Source organism: Antechinus flavipes, chromosome 1 (genome assembly GCF_016432865.1).
Source record: "Antechinus flavipes isolate AdamAnt ecotype Samford, QLD, Australia chromosome 1, AdamAnt_v2, whole genome shotgun sequence".
Classification (NCBI taxonomy): domain Eukaryota; kingdom Metazoa; phylum Chordata; class Mammalia; order Dasyuromorphia; family Dasyuridae; genus Antechinus; species Antechinus flavipes.
The window spans coordinates 65,845,907-65,859,613 of NC_067398.1; the positions used below are offsets into that span (position 1 = coordinate 65,845,907).

At 33.3% G+C, this 13,707-nt stretch overlaps 1 pseudogene; it reads right to left on the reverse strand.

Annotated features, from left to right (window-relative positions):
- Window positions 1–1,534: 1,534 nt before the first annotated feature.
- LOC127553421 (E3 ubiquitin-protein ligase RNF138-like) lies at window positions 1,535–2,108 on the reverse strand (annotated as a pseudogene).
- Between the last annotated feature and the right edge of the window lie 11,599 nt (window positions 2,109–13,707).

Here is a 13,707-nt window from a genome sequence, read left to right on the forward strand (position 1 = left end):
ACAATATTCCTTGGCATTTTCATTTTTTTCGTCTCTTTTATTAGGTCATCATTGGCTTTCTTTTTTCTTTCAAGGGCTATTTTACCTTCTGATTCTAGGACACCCGAGCAGTTTTCCTTTATGACTTCCTGAAAGATTATGAATAGATTCTTTTTTTTTTCTTTTCATCAGGGCTTTCAGGAAGCCTTAAATTATCTTTCCTAGATCTATTTTCCAGGTCAGTTTTTTTTTTTTCTTTTTCCCCTAGGAGGTATTTCATATTTTCTGCTTTTTTTTTTTTTTTTTCAATTTTTTGGTTAGGTTTGACTGATTCCTGAAGTCTTATTGAGTCATTCACTTCCATTTGTTCAATTCAGATTTTTAGTGTGTTATTTTCTTCAATTATCTTTTTTTAGCTTTTTTTTTTATTTGACCAATTGAATTTTTGAATGAGTTGTTTTGTTCATTGCATTTTTTTCCCATTTCACAAATTCTGTTTTTCAACAAATCATTTTCTTTTTCTTAATCATTTTATAAGCAGTTATATACTTTTGACATTTAACAAAATTGATTTTTTATCATGATTTTCTTGCATTGCTATCATTTATCTTTCCATTTTTTGATCTACCTGTCTGGATTTTCAAACTCCTTTTTGAGCTCTTCCATGACCAGAAGCCAGTTATATTTTTCTTTCAGAAATCCAACCATTCTGGAGAGCAATTTGGAACTATGCTCAAAATGTTATCAAACTGTGCATACCCTTTGATTCAGCAGTGTTACTACTGGGCTCATACCCCAAAGAGAACTTAAAAAGAGGAAAGGGACCCATATGCACCAAAATTTTTGTGGCAGGCCTTTTTGTAGTGGCAAGAAACTGAAAACTGAGTGAATGACCATCAATTGGTGAATGACTTAATAAAGTATAGTATATGAATGTTATGGAATATTATTGTTTTGTAAGAAATGACCAAAAAGATGATTTCAAAGAGGCCTGGAGAGACTTACATGAATTGATGCTAAGTGAGATAAGCAGGACCAGGAAATCATTATACACAGCAACAACTATATTATATGATGATCAACTCTGATGGATGTGGCTCTCTTCAACAATGAGATGATTTAAACCAGTTCTACTTGTTCAGTGATCAAGAGAGCCATCTATGCCCAAAGAGAGGACCATAGGAGCTGAGTGTGGACCACAACATAGCATTTTCACTCTTTATGTTATTGTTTGCTTGCATTTATATTTTCCTTATCACATTTTTTTCTTTCTATCTAAATCTGATTTTTCTTGTGCAGCAAGAAAACTGTATGAATATGTGTATGTGTATGTTATATATGATTTAGCATATACTTTAACATATTTAACATATATTGAACCACCTGCCATCTAGGGGAGGGAGTGTGGGGAAGAAAGGGAAAAGTTGAAACAGGAGGTTTTGCAAAGGTCAGTGTTGAAAAATTACCCATGTATGTGTTTTATAAATAAATTTTAAAAACTAAAATAAAAAGAAAGATAACACTTGTACATAGAATATGCAGATGAGTACAACTTTCAGAAATTTACTTGATAAGATTTTTCAATTGCATTTTGCTGTATTTCTTCATCTTACTATACATTCACAGTTTCTCCTTAATCAAACTAGCATCTGATTTAGATGGCCAATGAAATTTCTAATCATTTGGCTAGGATTTCCTCATAGCAAAGTTACACAAAATGGCTATCTGAAAGAGTAGACTAATGTTACAATGATCCTGTAAATATTGTCTTCTAAAGTTTTCTTCTTGACATAGGGACTGTTAAATTTGATATACCCAATACAGTTTGTATCACATTGATACATCTTTGTGTTATCACATATAGATGCCTTACATCTATTATCACTTCCTACTTGAGAGAAAAGAAATTTTGGAATGGTGCACAATGCACCATATTCATTCTGTTAACAAGATTTCTAATAGTATCTTAAGTGAACAAATTTGATTTGTTTTGCACAGCATCTGAGCTATCAGAAATTTACCTCACTTCATTTTCAATGTCTAAGGTCCATTCAGGATATACTCTTTCTTTTCTGGTTATATTTCCGTGACAGAAGTGGGGGCAGTGTATTCCACTCGTTCATAGATATCAGGAATTATTTAAAAAAAAAAAAAAAAAAAGTGCTGTTAGGCTGCCCTCTGCACCACTAGAACACTTCCTGACACACAAAGTAGTAGAAGTCATCTAAAATGTAACATGATGGTGGAGAATATCTCAGCCATGGTGCAGAGCTGCTGGGATATGGTGATGACAATAGTAGTAGCCCCCAAATTCTGTTTTTAAAGTATTTTTTAATCAGCCTCTTTTATCACATAGTCAATTCTGATTTAGTGTTATTTTTTCTTTAGTATTTTGTCCCTCTTACTAATTGTTTGACTCTGAAATTTTCTTTATTCTCTTATTTATTTTGCCAATTATCCTGCCCCTGCTTTTATGTGATTTTTGAAATACTTTTTGAGTTCTTCTATGACGTCTTTTTTCAGGTGCATGAGAGAGAAGACTAAGGTTAATTAACATTTTATTTTAAGGCTTTGGAAGCAGCAATTTTGATTTTGTGATTTTTTGAGTTCATATTTTGATCTTCCTTGTCATCATAGTAACCTTTTTTTGGTCAGGTTTTGTTTTTTTAATCCCAGCTAATTACTTGATTTTAAGCACAAAATTTAACTTTATGTTTAATTTGTTCCTTTGATCATTGAATAAATTGGGTACTCTTGTTTGTTTATGTGTGTGTGTGTGTGTGTGTGTGTGTGTGTGTGTGTGTGTTACTGTTTTCAGATCTAATTTTGTGTTTAAGTTTTCTTGCTTCCAATGTGGCATAAACTTAGAATAGATGTGGTCACATCTAGCCTAATATGTATCTGATCTTTATCCAAGTGTTTTGTTCTCCTTCAGCCACAAGTGCTGGCATTGTTATTAGCCATGAAATTGTAATCAGGAGCCTTGGTCTCCTGGGTACATATGCAAGCACCAGTTTTCCTTTCTCCCTTGGAAGTGAGACCAAACCTCTATTTTTGTTTTTTGTTTTTTGTTTGTTCTGGTTTTGGTTTTGGTTTGTTTATTTGTTTGTTTTTGTGAGCAATGACTTGTTTTCTTTGGTTTCAAGGAATTATGATCAGGGTCCTGATTCTCTTTCAACTACAACCATCATTGTACTTCTTTGTCCTGGGACTATGAGCCAGAACTGCACATGGACAATTCAGCTGAACCCAATCATGCTCAGCAGGCTGTTTCTTATCAATTGTCCAATTGTTTTATTTTCTGTCAGCTAAGAACTCATGAAAATGCTATTACTAATGATGCAACCATTTTCTAGGTCTCCTACTCACATTACTAGGGCTCATTCTTCTCTTAGAGGCTTATCACTATTGAACTGTAGCAGACCTTCCTGACAACCTTCTATTTTGAATTGAGTTGGAAAATTTCCAAATTGTATTGGTTTTGCTGCTCCAAAATTAGATTTGGAAAATTACTTTAATTTTAAAAGCTTTTTATTTTAATTTTCAAAACATACGCATAGATCATTTTTAATATTCACACTTCAATAAACTTGTGTTCTAAATTTTTTCTCCCACCTTCCCCCCCACCCATCCTCTAGATGGCAAGGAATACAATATATATTAAATATGAGTAATTATTCTATACATATTACCACAATTATCATGTAGCACAAGAAAAATCAGATCAAAAAAGGAAAAATAAAAACATAAGAAAGAAAACAAAATGCATGCAAACTACAATAAAAATGTAAAAATACTACGTTGTGATCCACACTCAGTCCCCACAGTCCTTTTTCTGGATGCAAATGGCTCTCTTCATCATAAGATCATTTGAATTGATCTGAATCAACTGGTTGTTGAAAAAAGCTACATCTGTCATAATTGATCATCATTTAATCTTACTATAGGGTATACAATGTTCTCATGATTCTATTTATTTCACTCAGCATCAGTTTATGTAAGTCTCTTAAGAAATCTCTGAAATCACACTGTTGATAATTTCTTATAAAACTATAATATTCCATTTAAAATTCTTATACCATAATTTATTCAGTCATTCTCCAACTGATGGGTATCCACTCATTTTCAAGTTCCTTGACACTACAAAAAAGGACTACTGCAGGCATATTTGTACATGTTGGTCCTTTTCTCTTTTTTTTGTTATCTCTTTGGGATACAGGATAAAAAAAAAAAAAAAAAAGAAGAAGAATATGTACAGTTTGATAGCCCTGGGCATAGTTCTATATTGATCTCAAGAATGCATGGATCAGCTCACAACTCCACCAGCAATGTAGTAGTGTCCCAGTTTCTCTTCAACATTTATCATCTTTTTCTGTCATCTTGGCCTTGTCTTAATTTGACTTTCTCTAATCCTAATGATTTGGAGTATTTTTCATTTAACTAGAAATGACTTTAATATCTTCATCTGAAAATTGTCTGTAGATTTCCTTTGACCATTTATCAACTGGAGAATGGCTTGTATTTTTATAAATTTGAGTCTATTCTCTATACATTTTAGAAATGAGACCCTTTAACAGAAACTTTGCATCTAAATTTTTACCAATTTACTGCTTTCCTTTTAATCTTATCTCCATTCATTCTATTTGTACAAAACATTTTAACTTAATATACTTAAAATTATCCATTTTGCTTTCCATAATTGACTTTACTTCTTCTTTGGCCACAAATTCCTTCTTTCTCCACATATCTGAGAGGTAGACTTTCTTTTGGTCTTCTAATTTGCTTATAGTATCACACTTTATATCTAAATCTTTAAACTATTTTGGCATCATCTTAGTATAAGATAGTAGCTGTGTGTGTGTGTGTTAGAGTTCAAATGTTGGAGTTTGTTCTTCTCAGAGCACAGCCGGTTTAGAGGCTTAGAGCCCTTCGGATGTCTCCAAATCCAAAGGTTCTGTCCTTCAGCCTCTGCCTCTGCTTTCTTCTGCCTCCAACAGAGATGGAAGATCTCTCTTATCTCCTTCTGGGGAGCCCAGCCACTTACTTGCCACGGAGAAAGGGCTTCTGGCGTAGCTCCACTGAAGTCCGTCAAAAGTGTTCTCTGCAGCAGAGTCGTTCCTCTCGAGTCTAGCGCGATCAGCCAGCCAAGAGGAAAAAAGTGTATTCTGGAATGGCTGTCTCGCCTTATATGTGAACCTTCTGAGAGAATGGGATTATGGGTTTTCTCCCATAGTGCTCTCTGGCCCAAAGAGCTTTTAAGGTGTGGCGTAGAAAGTGTACTTTTTGAAGCTAGCATACTTGTGGAGTCCAATGAGTAAAGGTGGGAACACAAGCCTTGTCTTGATTAGTTCTACTTAGTACCTTGTTTCAGGTTCTGGCCAAAACAACTTCTTGTAAGATTAGATCAACTCTAATTACTTAGCAGTTAGTAAGGATTCCAACATCTCCCCCTTTCTTTTGTTTTAAAACATAGGGGATTTCTAAAGGGGTACACATAAATCCATCAATATGGGCCAGAACTTTGTAACAGATATACATGGTATACATAAATCCATCAATATGGGAGGCATTATACATAATTTACATGAGCACATAGCAATATAACACAGGCTAGTAGTAATGTAACAAATAACAAGAATCAATCTGAAAATTTACACATGTCCATAAGTCCTAGAAACAGTCCAATAGGATTCCATTGTCCATTAGTTCATGTGCCAGGAATCTAATAATTCTTGTGAGCACAATCAGCAACAGAACCACCCGATATTTCTTGGGTCTTCTCCTTTGTTTCAAGGGTCTGCTCCATCTTTCTGCGATGGACAAGGCGAATGCGGCTCTGTAGCAGCATATCAGCAAATTGCTGATAATGCTATCAAAGCGTGGGCTTCTCTTCACAATAAAGACGACAAGGGGGGGGCCTTCACAAAAATAACACAAGAGCCAAATGAACCCTTCGCTGACTTTGTGGGACGCTTGCAGACAGCTATCATAAGAACAAATGGAGAAAATGCAATAACAGACATCTTGATAAGGCAACTTGCTAAGGAAAATGCTAATGAGGTTTGCAGAAGAATTATACTAGGACTGCGCAAGGATGCTCCTTTAGAGGAACTCATAAGACGCTGTGCCACAGTGGGCACAGGTGCCTTTTATAGCCAGGCTATGATGCAGACTTCCCAAAATCCAAACATGAGAAGACAGAATCCCTCTTGGCAAGGGACTTCCAGAGAGACTCGTAGATGCTTTCAGTGTGGAAAAGTAGGACATCTGAAAGCTCAATGTTGGTATAGAGATAGAATGGGAAGACAAGGTGGGAGAACAAGACCCCAAACCCCATGTCCAAAATGCAACAGAGGCTTCCATTGGGCCTCAGAATGCAGACAGATTCAGGGAAACGGGATGAGGGGCCCAGCCCCAGGGCCCAAGGCAAAAAACACTTGGGGCATGATGGCAGCCAATGGTGCACCCAGAGAGTGCCTAGAAGTCCAGTACCCAGACATGACCAATCAGCCAGAAAGCCATATGATGGGAGAAGGGGATTACACAGTCAACCAGCCAGGAAGCAACCTGATGGCAGAAGGGAATTACAATTGGGGAGAATAGAGCTGTATGCAGCTGGGACAACTGAGATACCCCCTGGAGAGGTGAAAAGTTCTACTTAGTACCTTGTTTCAGGTTCTGGCCAAAACAACTTCTTGTAAGATTAGATCAACTCTAATTACTTAGCAGTTAGTAAGGATTCCAACATGTGTGTGTGTGTGTGTGTGTGTGTGTGTGTGTGTGGCATTACTTTAGATTTGCTTGGAGGGGAAGTTGGTAGAGTTAATGGGAGTTTTGTCTCTATTCTATTATCTCATTTCCACCTCACAATAATTTAAAAATACTTTTCATTACTATGCAAGTGCAAGTTCTATGCAAAATAATCATTTCCTTCCAAAGTTCTCTTCTTTTACACCCAGCATAAATATATTACTTATTAGTGAGAATCTGATGAAGAATAAAATTTTTATTTATTGATTCCTTCTTCTTTGAAAGGAAAATCATGAAGTTATTATCTATTCTTATTTAAGTAGTGAGAAAACTCCAATTGATGTTACAATAAAATTTCTGCAATCATGATCCTATCATAAGAATTTGCCAGACTTGAAATATGTTTTCTGAACTCTTTAGGTAGTTTCTTTTTTATTGGCATGGAGATTTGTAATATGATCTTATATTATCATTTTTTTTTTATCTAAATGTATGCTATCAGATTTCCCCTACTCTGGTTCCTAAATTTTGTAACATGATAATTTGGTCTTAACCAAAGATTCTCAAAAATTTTCTGTATTCTAGTTCTTTTGGATTAGCTAAACTCATCCAGAATTATGCTCTAAACATATTTTCATTCATTAATGAACTAGAGCTAGCTTGAGAGAAAAACTAAATATCTATTATAAGCTTTTAAACTTTGGAAATTAGCAAATGCTACAAATTGGAGGTGATTTATTGTTCTGTTGAGTGTATGGATGTAACTAATTGAAAAAGCAAATACTAATAGTAAAGATTAAATTTCAAAAATATATTCAGAGTACATTATTTCCCAACCTTCAAATAAATGGTTGTTAATTCTTTTCAACATCTCTGCATTCTTTCCCTTATTAACTTCCAACAAAGGTCAAATTTCCCTTCAAATTTTCCTTCTAAATTCCCCTCCAGATTCCACTATCTTTACTAAAACTCCATTTTAAAAAGGAACACACCATTGCCCCTGTGTACCTGACATAAAGAAATAAAATGTAAGAAATGTACATAGGACAAACAGTATGAAACATGACCACCATTTCATTGAAAGGAAACACTCTAAGACATAGGTAATAAACTAGTAGCAGAAAGGATGGGCATATGGGTTGTTTTAGGAAATCCCTATCCTGAAGTCTGGCAACTTTGTATTTAAATATATCTGATTTTTTTTTTCCATCATAAAACTTCAAGCGCTAACTGAGACCTCTACATTTAAATCATTAGGGCAAAGCTCTATTGTCTCACCTTAATTATGGTTGAGATGCCTGATTTGATAAGGAGAGGGAGCAACTCTTGGTTTTCTGAAGACAGAGGCATTAATTTAGGAAGATTTTGGTCTTTCAACAAAAAAGGAGCATGACTCTCTTTAAATCAAAATGAAATAATATATTGTGTTATGAAGATTTTTTGTGGCAAAACAGATTGCTTCTATGACTTATCTGATAAATTGTGCAAAAGTTAAACAAAAAGAAGAGATAAATAAAGACCCTCAAATTAAATTAAGTGATTTAAATTCACATAGTCCAAGACTAATTAATATAAGAGGATTAGATTTGTGGTTGGCTTCAGATGATTTCAAGGAGAAATATATTTGGTAAAAAGCAGAAGGGAACTTAATACAAATTTCAGCTTCATGGGGTTTAAAGGTGGAAAGGAGAAATTTTATATTTGAAATTCCCCATATGGTAAGAAATAGGATAATACCTTAAAAATCTCTTCACAAGAATACTCTTTGGATCATTTTTTTCATACTTGATAATTCTTCTATGATGGGAGGGAGTAGAAGAGGGCATGTTACAATGAGGAGGCTCGGCAACATTGTCAGAGGAACAATGATAATAACTTTTTATAGGGCACTTTTCACTTTATATGACTCTAAAGTGCTTTGTAAACTACAAACAGGTTATGTATCATTCCATCTTACCCTGAAATGCACTCTCTGAGCTGAAATTCAATAACAGTTTAATAGTGTATGGGATAGGTTCAAGATAATTTAGGATAGAAATATTGTCACCAGTTGAAACATAGGGATTATTGTAAATGGTTACATGATGGTTAGAAATATTATATATAGAATTTAATTTCCAAAGTTGAAATATGTCAAGGATATAGCTTGATGTCCATATTTCATCACTCAGTGTCTTTTAGCTACTGGGATCATCCAAAATAGGTCACAGAAATACTACCTCAGCATTTTTAGAAGGCCATTCTTTTGTTTAAAATGCAATATAAGAACCAGAATAAGAATAAAAAAACCTAAATTAAACAAACAACTAAAAAATTGGTACAGAGTCCTATTTCACAATTGGAATGGAATCAGAGAATTTTAGAGTTAGATGCAATCTTAAATGACTTCTAATCCAACTTGAACACTTCAAATATTTCTCAATAAAAATTTATATCTTTGCAGGCAACATCCAACGTTTTTTTTTTTGTTTGTTTGTTTGTTTGTTTTGTTTTGTTTTGTTAAGACCTAAAGTGAGCTGGAAGCTTCAATTTTCCAAGACAGTTATATTGGGGCAGCTTCAATTTAAAAGAAATGTTTTCCCTCAGTTAAATCCATTTTCTTTAATATTTGAAATTCCCATCTATTTGTTTCTGCCCTTTGGACTAGATAGGAAAATCTTAAGTCCTTTTACATGAGAATGAAAATTTTTAAGATTTTATCCTTGTCCTTTTTCTTGTAAGAATCACAGCTATTATTGCTTCAGTTGATTGCAATGTGGAATGTACTAGTTGACTTTAGCTATACATTCTTTAGTCTTCCAAACTTTTTCATAAAATATAATGGCAACATAAGAATCACATAATTTGGCACCCTTGATCCAGAATATAGGATGGTTTAAAGTTTTGTCTTGTTCAATGTTATGAATTTCCAAAGCATACTGTTAAATTTCACAATAAGCTGCCTTGATATATATTCACACATAAACATACATACAGAAACATATACACAATACACACACATCTCTCTCTCTCTCTCTTTCTCTCTCTCTCTGCATATATGTATGTAATGTGTGTATTCATACAAGTTATATACATACAAAGTGATTACATAGCTACAATTAAAAGATGTCTCCTTATATATTTTGTTTTTAAGCTGTTGCATTTCCCTTCCTACCTTACTTTAACTTTGATAATCATACCTTATTTGGACATTTACTAACCTCAGAATTTCTGATTAAAAGACTGAAAGTTGGAGGAAAAACTCCTCTCAAGTTCTCTATATAAAGAGAGCTCAGAAGCCTAGGAAATCTCTGTTTCATATCAACTGCATTCTTTAAATTCTTTTCCCCCAAAGGAACAGTATTTTTTAAAAGTTACTTCCATTTGAATAATGAGTGTATTTAGTACTTACTTGTATTCATTACAAATTGAAAGAAAAAGTGATAAAAATTCACAAAGTCAATAGCATGATTCAAGATCCTGACAAATGATATGGTATATATATCTAACATCTCTGTTTCTTTAGGAAGGAATATTATTTAATGGTTCTGTGTGCCTCTTTCTCCATTTGCCAAGGGTCCTTTCCCTTTTAAAATCTATGTCATTTTACGTAGAAAAACAGATAGACGTGTGTATGTATGTGTGTGAGACTTTGATTATCAGTAGAAATTTGACTATATATATATATAATTTTTACTAATATAAGTATAAAGCAAAATCACTTCAAATTAGTCATGTGCATGACCAGGTCTAGCTGGTCACTTTAAGGGAATGCAGTGATCAAATAAATTCTTAGGTGATTTTTTAAAAAAGATAATGCCCAATACTACTGGAACTTAAAGTTTTATTTGGGGCAAAAAAAGGTCTGTGCAAATTCATTAGTTTTCTTAGTATAATAAGAGAGGAACAGTAGGAATCTAGCTTTTCAATATCTTATAATCTCTGTTAGTTGAAGAATAGTAACTATTTATGAAAAAACACAGACTATAAAAATCAGTCATGCATCAAGGGAGTTGAACTGCATAGTAAAACAAGAAGAGTAGAGCGTTAAGTCAGCAGAATACATGAAGATGTAAGCAGAGCATAAACAAGGAGTCTGGGAATTAAGTGGATAAAGCCAAATATTTTTTGCCAAGTACTCTGTTAAGTGCTAAGGAGATAAATAGAAAACAGAAACAGCTTACAAGTAGCTCACATTGTATTGGGAATGACAAAATTGCATGGTGGGTGGAGAGGTTCAGTATTACTAGGATACAGTGGAGAAGAGTTAGATGCACAATCTTCCATATTATTGGAAAGAATGCTCTGACAACTAGAGCATACTGGGATCTGGATAAGGGAAACAATTTCTATCACTTTGTCTATTCTGGTTTCTTGTACCTAAACAAAGTTGATGGGAGCTAAAATTCATAAGGGCTTAGCTAGAATCAGATAATAACTGAAAGTTTGAGACAAGTAGTCAAAAAATGTACTTTGGAGAGTTTAAACATGAAAAAAAAATGTTTTTGATCATTGTAGTTGTTGACAACAAAGTCTCTCTTGACTTCTTCAAGGATTGTGAATTCATCCAACTCTGGACTTGCCTGAAATAAATAATAGATTACAAGAAAGGAAAATTTATGTTTTCATAATTGGACCAAATATTGAGGAATTAAAATTAAATCTTTGCAAACTTATTTTCTGCATAAGTATGATCTTCCATAGATTTAGGATAGCCTTTTAATGGTAAGTCCTTCCCCTTGCCCTTATAGAGTTTTAAATGAATTTTAGTTTACACCTAAATCTAAGTAGTCAAATACCTTGCAACAAATGTCTTTTGAGTCACTCATAAATAACTCCCATTTTTGGTAATCATTCATTTATTGCTATTCAAGTTTCAAAATATGGCTAGAATTATAAAATGCATATTCAGACAAAAATAATTTGAACTTTTTATTGACTTTTGGTAATGGGTCAGTATGTGGATGGAAGGAAAAATGATGTTATAGACACTTCTTTGTATGAACAGATACTTCATACTTCTGACTCTGGTTTTCCTGAAAGCTATGACTTATCTGGATGCTTTTTTACATTCCTTTTTTGAACCAAATTTGTGTTTATATTTTGGGGCTCTGCAAAGCCTGAAAGAAGTTGTCTGGAAACTCAATTAGTGGTTTTCTCATTAGAACAAATGTAAGTAAACCTGGTAAAGACTTTATTTATTTATCTTATTTATTCTTTTATTTAGTCAGTAAGGGGAAGAGATTATATGGATAAAGTCTAGGAATTAAAATTATCTTTTTCTTGGTTGAAAAAAACAACATTAAAAATGTCAAAGAATTTTCACATCATCTACTTAAAAGAGCATAATCAAAATCTTTTGTAGTGATGTGAACAGTTTAATTGAAAATTATCAGATGAATAAGTTCTCATTACTAAGGAGACCACAAGTGGGTGATATAATGAATAATGTCCTGGGCCTACATTCAGGAGGACTTGAGTTCAAATGTGGCCTTAGATATTCATAGGTGTGTGATTCTGTGCAAATTACTTAATACTATTCCCTTCTGTTTCCTCATCTATAAAATTATTCTCAAGAGGGAAACAGCAAACCACTTCAATAGTTTTGTCATGAAAACCCCAAGAAAACTAATAGAATAAACATGACTAATTGGAAACAACAACAATAATATCAAACAAACCCTAAAACAAAACTGAGGTAAAATCATAAAATATTAAGGAAATATTAACAGAACAGTTAATATTTTTGATTCTATGTATGGGACAAAGATTGTTTCATTAACACATTTGCCTCCTTCATGGCTTCCTTAATGTTAGGTGTAGGATGTTCCACTTTGCCATATTGAAATAATCACTGTTAAGGGAAGTGAATTTTTGTCTTAACTTCAGTTAAATTAATTCCTCTCTCTTTGTTTCAGTTTCTAAATGCACAAAGTGTTCACAGCAGAGGACTAATACATGCTTGTTGTACAGAAAGCATTCTCATATTTTTCTTCCAAAAAATCTTTATTATATTTGGATCATATTCAATTTTCTCTTTTATATTAATCTTTTTTTTTTAATTTTAATCATTTGAAGAGGAACTTATTTTGTTTGGGGAGACCTACAAAAATAATTCCAATAAATAGAAATTGGGGAAGTACCATATGCACTAAACTGTGATGAGTACTATAAAAACAAAAATATGTGGTCTTTTTCCTGAGGGAGTTTACATGTTAGCAAGTAAGATAATAATACACAAATAATACAAAGATGTAATGTGATAAATGTCATGTTCATAGATATATCAATTGCAGAAACTAAAATAAAATAAATCATTGAACAGAAATAAATACATTAAAATATTTAGAACTGTATGGGAGTGTACAAGCATTTAGCTCAACTGTAACATTTGTAAAATAAGTGAGGCCCTTAGCATCAATGTTAGAATGCTTAAAGAATTTATTTTTAACTGTTTATTTTAAATTACAAATTTCCTCTCTCTCTTTTCATCCCTGCCTCTACCTATAAGAAGGCTACCTTATACAAGTCCATCATTTAATAGATAAAAACATTGACACATAGAAAAGATAAGCCACTTTACCTATGATTACATAGCTAGAGAATGACAGTACCAGGGAAAGAAATCAATCTAGAATTTAGAGAAGTAACAGTTGTGTTGAGCTTTAAGGATGGTTATTTGACCTCATTTCTTATCTAGCCTTAATCACTGTATGCATATTACCTCAATCAAACTGAGACTTTGGGACAGACTTTAGTTTAAAATCAACTAGATCTCTCACTGCATCCAGGACCATCTCAGTTGTCCTGATCTATTTGCCTGTCTATCTATCTATCTATTCAGTGGACCCAGATGAATGCATAGGAGAAAGCTGGTGACTTTGTACAGTTTTTCCTTACTTAAATCCAATTTACTTGCATGTTAGGTATCATCTCCCTAATGTTATGGTCCTTTTCTAAAAAGAAACACAAAGAACAATAACATCTATAAAATGAGCT